Source organism: Dermacentor variabilis, chromosome 7, assembly GCF_050947875.1.
Source record: "Dermacentor variabilis isolate Ectoservices chromosome 7, ASM5094787v1, whole genome shotgun sequence".
Lineage (NCBI taxonomy): Eukaryota > Metazoa > Arthropoda > Arachnida > Ixodida > Ixodidae > Dermacentor > Dermacentor variabilis.
Window position 1 is genome coordinate 37,557,581 of NC_134574.1, and position 7,576 is coordinate 37,565,156.

Consider the following 7,576-nt stretch of genomic DNA (forward strand, 5'->3'; position numbering starts at 1 on the left):
TATTCTTTGCTTCAAGGCTTCATCGTGATGGCGGTGTCCAATTGATATGTCGTCCAGATAATTTTATGGTGTCTTCGTTCGTTGCGGAGGATCTTCGTTGGTTGGACGAGCAGCAACCGAGCTTCCTTCGGTTGGTAGTTTAACTTTTCCGGGTATGGGCTGACGGACCAGCCCTGAGCTTGGCCAGCGTGTGGTCACCACTTCGGCGGCAGGTAGCGTTCTGGTGACGCCGAACGGGACCGTCGTCGAGGGCTCCACTGAGTGATGGGGACGTAGCCGGGAATATCACGTGCCCGTTCCCCTTGCTTTGGGCGCAAACGTTCACGAGAAACCTTCGTAGTCCTATCAATCGATATATCGTGGTATGAAAATATTGCGGTATGGGTAGCGGCCGTAGACATGACCGGCTTACCCGCAGTGATAGCAGAGCGGGCGGTGATCTGAAGCCGCCATATATGTGTGTTCTTTGGGCAGTGGTGAGGAGGAGGTGATGTATAATATAATGAACACAAAGGATGTGAGCTTAGCCTAGAGTGCATGTCTCTAGCCTGCTACTCCTCACTGTGGTAAGGAGAAGTTGGAGACACAGGCAAAGATAGGTGGCAGGTGAATATCATACGGTACAATGTTGTACTATTTACATGTTGAGCACGCGGATGCGCCATTTAGACGGAATACATACAACACCAATCTTGTCCACACAAAGCGCCATCGCGCAACACATTTATATTGTCCCACAGTTATTTGATATGACCGTCTAAGTCAGTCTCACATAGAAAGTCCGAGAGTGAATTTATGGTGTGTTGGTCACGGTCAACTCTTCTCTGCGCATCTAAAATATTTTCTTCCGAAAAAGGGGCCGAACTCCATGCAGTGTTCACTAGACTTAAGTGTCCTTCGTTCGGCCGCATACTGAGGGCACACGCAAAGTATGTGACCTATTGTCTCCGGAGTGGGACAGAGTGGGAAAGCAAGTGTCTGGTTCTTGTTCAGTCTTGTAAAAGAACCGCTAAGTCTATGCCAAACCGACTTGTAATCGATGGATGAGTGTTTCCTGGTCTCTACGCAACCGATCTGGAAGTCGCAATCGCATACCAGCGTCAATTCTATGGAGGCGTCCCATTAGCGCACCATGAAGCTTTTGTTGGACTTATGGAGTAAGGTGTTGATGTCATACCGATAAAAATTAAGTTTTATAATTTTACCGTCAGTGTGTGCCTTTTCTTAGCCTTCGCGTCAGCCTGTTCATTTCCAGCTATTCCACAATGGCTTGGAGTCCACTGCAGCATGATGGTATGCCCGGATTTTGACACATCCGCAAGCAGAGCCACGATGTCACAAACTAGAGTAGTGTATGCGGTTCTGATTGATGTAATTGCTTATGAGTTCCAGTGCCGCTTGTGTGTCACGGAACACTGTCCATTTCTTGAGGCTTTCTTGCAGTATGCAGCGGACTGCTTCTCGGACGCCGGTCAACTCAGCTGCTGTTGACGATGTTTTATGCCCTATCTTGAATCGTTGTATGACCTCTATTTCTGGTACCGTGTAATGTACCGTGGAAGGGGTTTATCTTACTCAATCATCGGCAAGAACATCAAAAATGAGAATTGGGTGAGTTGGCGTGATTCCATCTTAACTAAATTGTCCGCGAAAAAGACGTAAATGAAAAATAGAGAAAGGAGAAACACGGAGGCTACTGGCAACTAACAGTTTATTTGATAAAAGCAGAATAAGTAGAAAACTACGCTGAAGGGAGTACTATCACCCTTTCAAGTGCGCACACACAAAAAAGGATACAGGTCGTAAAAGCCAAGCTGGCCAATCATGAACTAATTTGCAAAGACTCCCGAAAGTAAGCCACTTTTGCCTGTGCCAAAGCTATCGAGGGTTGACTGATGCATCTGTAACCTCATAAAAAATATAAAAGATAACAATTACTTCCCTATTTCTTGCGCACTATTCCGGCACAAAATCTCACTTTATTCAAAAACTGGTTTACACAACCTCAAGCGGCAATGAACAGTAAATTGTGAACCAGTGCCATTCTATACATTGAGCGCGTCGTCCCTGAAGCTGATATTCAAACATCGATTTGTTTGCCTTACATACACCTTTCCGAAAGAGCACGGTATTTTATAAAGAACTTGAATTTGCTATTCACGTACTTCATATGATTGACAGAACACCTGCATGATTCTCTCTCGCCACTGTATTCATTGATTTGCGGAGAGCTTGGCAAAGCTGAACAAACTTATGGCCTACACTAAAGACAATATCAATATTGTACCTATATCACCATCATCATCAGCCTGGTTACGCCAACTGAAGGGCAAAGGCCTCTCCCATACTTCTCCAACTACCCCGGTCATGTACTAATTGTGGCCATGTCGTCCCTGCAAACTTCTTAATCTCAACCGCCCACCTAGCTTTGTGCCGCCCCCTGCTATGCTTCCGGTCTCATGGAATCCAGTCCGTAACCCTTAATGGTCATCGGTTATCTTTCTTCCTCGTTACATGTGCTGCCCATGCCCCCCCCCCATTTCTTTTTCTTCATTTCACCTAAGATGTCATTCCCTCGCATTTGTTCCCTCACCCAATTTGATCTTTTCTTATCCCTTAACGTTATACCTATCATTCTTCTTTCCATAGCTCGTTGCGTCGTCCTCAATTTAAGTAGAACCCTTTTCGTAAGCCTCGAGGTTTCCGCCCCGTACGTGAGTACTGGTAAGACACAGCTGTTATACACTTTTCTCTTGAGGGATAATGGCAACCTGCGGTTCATGATCTGAGAAGGCCTGTCAAACGCACCCCAGCCCATTCTTATTCTTCTGGTTATTGTACCTATATGCCACGTTTATAAACCCATGTGCTAGCTTGTCCACATAAGGAAGTGAAACTGCATTCCTTCCACCATGAGGAAGATCGTTAACTGTTGCTCTTTTCGGAATGTCTTTAACTGATTAGTATGCTCTTGCGTTAACACCAATAAGGTACCCTGCTTGTTTTCGTCTACGTAATTGCTTTTCAAAACTTTGTTCCATCCTGTGGTGGCATAACGTAGACCAGGAGTGGGTGCAGTAAAGACGAAGAAAGCTGAAAGAAGCAGGGTAGCCTACCGGTGTTCTCACAACAGCTTGCGAAAAAGTGGCAAAATCAGTTAGAGGCATTCTGAATATAGCAAAAGTTGAAGATGTTCCTGGAGTAGAAGGAATATAGTTTTACTTCCTTGTGCGCAAACGCTAGCACACGGGATAAAAACGTGGCAAGCAGGTACAAGATTGATACTGTCTTTAGTGTAGGTAATAAGCATGGTCAGGTTTGCCCAGCTGTCCACAAAACAAATATAATGGAGTGACGAGTGATAAACCTTCAGGATGTCCTGTCTATCATACGAGGAAGTACGTGGATTGCTAAATTCAAGTTGCTAATAAAATACCATGTTCTTGTGTAAACGTTTACGTAGGGCAAGGAAATCGATGTTTAAATATCAGAATCCAGGAAGATGCGCTCAATGGAAAGGATGGCACTGGTTAAGACTTGACGGTTCATTGCGGCTTAAGATTGTCTAAACCCGTTTTTGATGAAACTGACAGTTTGTACGGGCAGAGAGCATAAAAAAACAAGGGAAATACCGGAAGAGATTCCCATGTTTCCGAGGGTGACAGATGCATCAGTCAACCCTCCATAGCTTTGTCACATGCAGAAATGTTTTACCTTCGGGAGTTTGCGCAAATCAATTTTTGATTAGCCACGTTTGCTAATAACACGTGTATGTTATTGTTGATTTCTTGTGAACACTTGAGAGGGTGGTTGTTCTCCTTTCAGCGTAGTTTTCTACGCATTCTGTTTCTTTCGAAGTAAACTGTTAGTTGCGAGTAGCGCCCGTGCTTGTTGTTTCTCTCTTTCTCGTTCACGTCTTTTTCGCGCACTTTTTTGTTAAGTTGCAACAACAATTTCTGGATATCCGTACCTATAAGCAATATAGGATAGCCCGAAATTCTTGAGCCCAGCAAGTGACATTTTTGACGTTCTTATGCCGGGGAATGAGAGTCTCAAGCTCCGCTTTGCCATTGCCCGGAGTGGAACTTCCTATGTGTCCTGCACTGCGAAGCCCGACAGCTGTAGACCTTGTTGCGACAACACAGCTTCTGAGTAGGCCGCGTCAAGCCGTATGCTTCTGAGGTTAGCCAGAGAATGAATCCTGTGCCTAGTCAGTAGCCTTAGATTTACTAACACTGGGTCATGTTGCAGGTAAACTTAAGCTGGGCACGCACGTGCCTCTGCAATTGAGCCTCGAGCAGAAGCCCATTGTGGCAGTCTAGGCAAATTCTTAGTCGGTGAGTTTGAACACTTCCAACTGTGCGTAGGACAGATGTACTAATTAGAGGAAGTACATGTGCACTGTAGCAAAGATATCCAATAAAGAGCGCTTGGTAGAGCTGCAGAATACATGATTTTGATGGCCCCCTCGATTTTCCAAACATACTTCGAAGGACATCAGTAAGCTGTCCAGCTTTTTCCTCAATCCAGAGATGTGCTTTGACCAAGATAAACCATGGTTGACGGTGACTCCGAGAAACTTGTAGTGGGTTACCGAAGGTATAGTCTTCCCATCAATAATACCTGGGTAATAGGTCATTGACCTCCCTGTAAATGCCATGGTTACACTGTTCGTCGATGACAGCAGTAGTACACGTCTATTTGGGTATGTCAACATTATTGACACCATGTACTGTAGCTTCGTATGTACTTCCAAGTGGGTTAAGCTCGTGGTCTTTAGACGGCTGTCATTTGCGTACACAGAGAGCGAGACTATGCCTACGATTTGTTTGACGAGTCCAATGAGAACAACAATAAATAAATTTGGGTTCGGCACACCTCCTGTAGACAACCCACGATGGACGGGGTGGTTCCTTGTATCACCACCTAAAGTTGTCATGAATGTTGTTCTCTCCCGAACATAGCGGACTTTCCACTGATGCAGATGGAAAATAATGCCATATTCTTCAAGGACATTTAAAGTTTGCCTCATGTAGAACATTCTCAAAAGCGCCCTTGATATCAAGAAAGACGGCAGCCGTCAATCGACGGCGACGTTTATGTTGTGCAACAGTCGTTTATAAGTGCATATTGCTGTCCACTTAGGTTCTACTCTTTCAGAAACATGTTGTAGCCTTTCCATATATATTATGCTTTTCCACAAACCACTCCAGGAGTGGTAAAACCATGCGTTCCATGGTTTTTCTGTACAACTGGCAAGCGCTACAGGTCAGTAGTGAAGCATAGTATGGGGTTATCTTGTCTTGTTTCAATAATGCCTTGGTCTTGCTTGTCTTCTAGTGTGGAGGCACAGTTGGCGAAACCCAAGAAAGATTGTATAAAGCGAAAAGCTCTTCAGTCGCTGTAGGGCCTTGATGGTGCGGGATAGAACAGAAGATGCCCTCAGCCCAAAGAGCACTTGAGCGTCTTGAAGTAGAAATCGCTGCACGAAGCTCTTGCATCGTGAATTGAAGATCGAGACGATCGTCCATTATTGGAGCAAACCTCAGCAGTGAAGACGTCGCTATTGTAGAACCGGAGAGGTGCAAGCAGAAATCTTCCCCGACGTCCATCCCACTATGCATCTGGCTAACAGCCAAAGCTCGGAAGGCACGTTGTTATATGGAAAAAGGTGGCAGGACTGGTACGACGTGCCATATCGTGGATGGCGGTTTTCTTGGGTTCAGACTGCTTCAAAAGTGTCTCCAACGTTTCCTGGCGGGCTTGACTAATTATCTTTGAATCGTCGTTTGCACACCACGTGACCTCCTTAAGTCTGATGTCGATTTAGTTCGCCTCTATATCCTCTTGGCGCAAAGTCTAACTGCCCGCAGCTTTTCATATATCACATAACCGCATGTTCTAGAATTTATTGTTTGGATGGTGCGTGTTATCGCATGCACTGCTACTGTAATGCTCTTTTAAATCTCTTTCGGAAAAATTATACAGTCGCAGGACTCTTCCAGCATGTTTTGAAAATTATCCCAGTCAGTACTTTGCGAATGAGAACTTGGAAATCCGGTAGACCATCTCACTAGCATATAAAAAGGTAGGTGACCACTTCCATACTTTTCTACATCTGTGCACCAAGAAGCAGACGATGAAAGGTGTGGCGAAGCGATAGCTAAAGCGAGACAGCTGTTGTACCTTATGCCACGAAGAAATGTTGGTGAGCCTTCGTTCAGGATCTCAAGACCATCACTGCTTGTGAAGAGGTTGTCTTCCACGAATGTTTATGACCCAGCTACCGCAAAGATGGTGGTGTGCACGTACCATAACATGAGGTCCTTGGCTGGAGTGAAGAAGTTTCAGGTGTCCAGCGTCAAATCTTCCACTGGGTGGAATATAGCCACCGATGACCGAGACTGTGCGGCACTTCAGCTTCAGTGGTATAGAAATATACTCGTTGCTGTTGTGCAATGGAACATTGTTTAGCGAATACGTGAGGCCACAACGCACGCACAGTAAAATTTTCTAGGATTCCCACTTTCTCAGACGCGAATTGTTCTTATTCAGAGAGTCGAACTGTCGATGTCATATTCGGGCTCGCGTATCGTGAAACTGGAAATTTATACTTGAGCACTCTCTGTTTAATATTTCTGAGGCGACATGGTAGACCTCGTGCGTTCAACTGAAATATTGCGTAAGGGCTGATCCTTTCATACAGTCATAACATTTACGTTGATTATGCCATGGCGCTTCGTAGCTTTTATATAGCACCAACCACTGGCTATAGTGCGTCAACTTGCACCGCAGCCTTGGCAACGATTGCCTTAACTTCTATAAGCATTCGCAAGGAACGAACCAACTGAGCAAACATCGCCTTGATTTGCCCATGCGTCGACGAAGGCTCACGTTCATGCTGGCGTTCCGGCTGCACTTCTGCATTCGAGGTGCCCAGGAAGGCCATGTAATTGTATCCTTGGTCCTTAGAAGAATATACGTGGCTAGAGGTGGCCCTGGCGATTGAGGAATTGCGGCAGCACGTGACGGCCTTTAAGTGAGTGGTACAGGTTCTCGTGATGCCGATGCTGATCTCTTCCTGCGATTACATGAGAGCCTCTGGCGGCGGTGCACCTTGGTAGCTGCTTCTCTGTGTTTAAATCAATCTTGCACCATTGTCATTATCACGGACATTTCAGCGTTTAATTTCGCAAACTTCTTCGACGTTGCCTCGCGCATTCCATCGCAGTTAAGGCACTTCAAAGCATATCCATCACACGTCGACTCACCGTGATTACCACCACAGCGGGTACTTGTCTTTTGTGGGCACAGCACTCACGTGTCCAATTTTCAGACGTTTCCGGCACTGTAATGATCTAGGCACGTATGGACGTACAGGATGTCTCACATATCGCACTTTAATCTGTTTTCGTAAGTTGTCTCCCTCAAAAATCAGTTTGATGTACCTCGACCTTCCAATTCGGGGTATTTCTGAGATATGGAGAGTTGAAGAGATTAGCGCTGGTAGATTTCCATTATCAACATCTTTGTCCGCCTCGTAGATTACACTGGCGGTGGTGCTGCCTCCATCTAC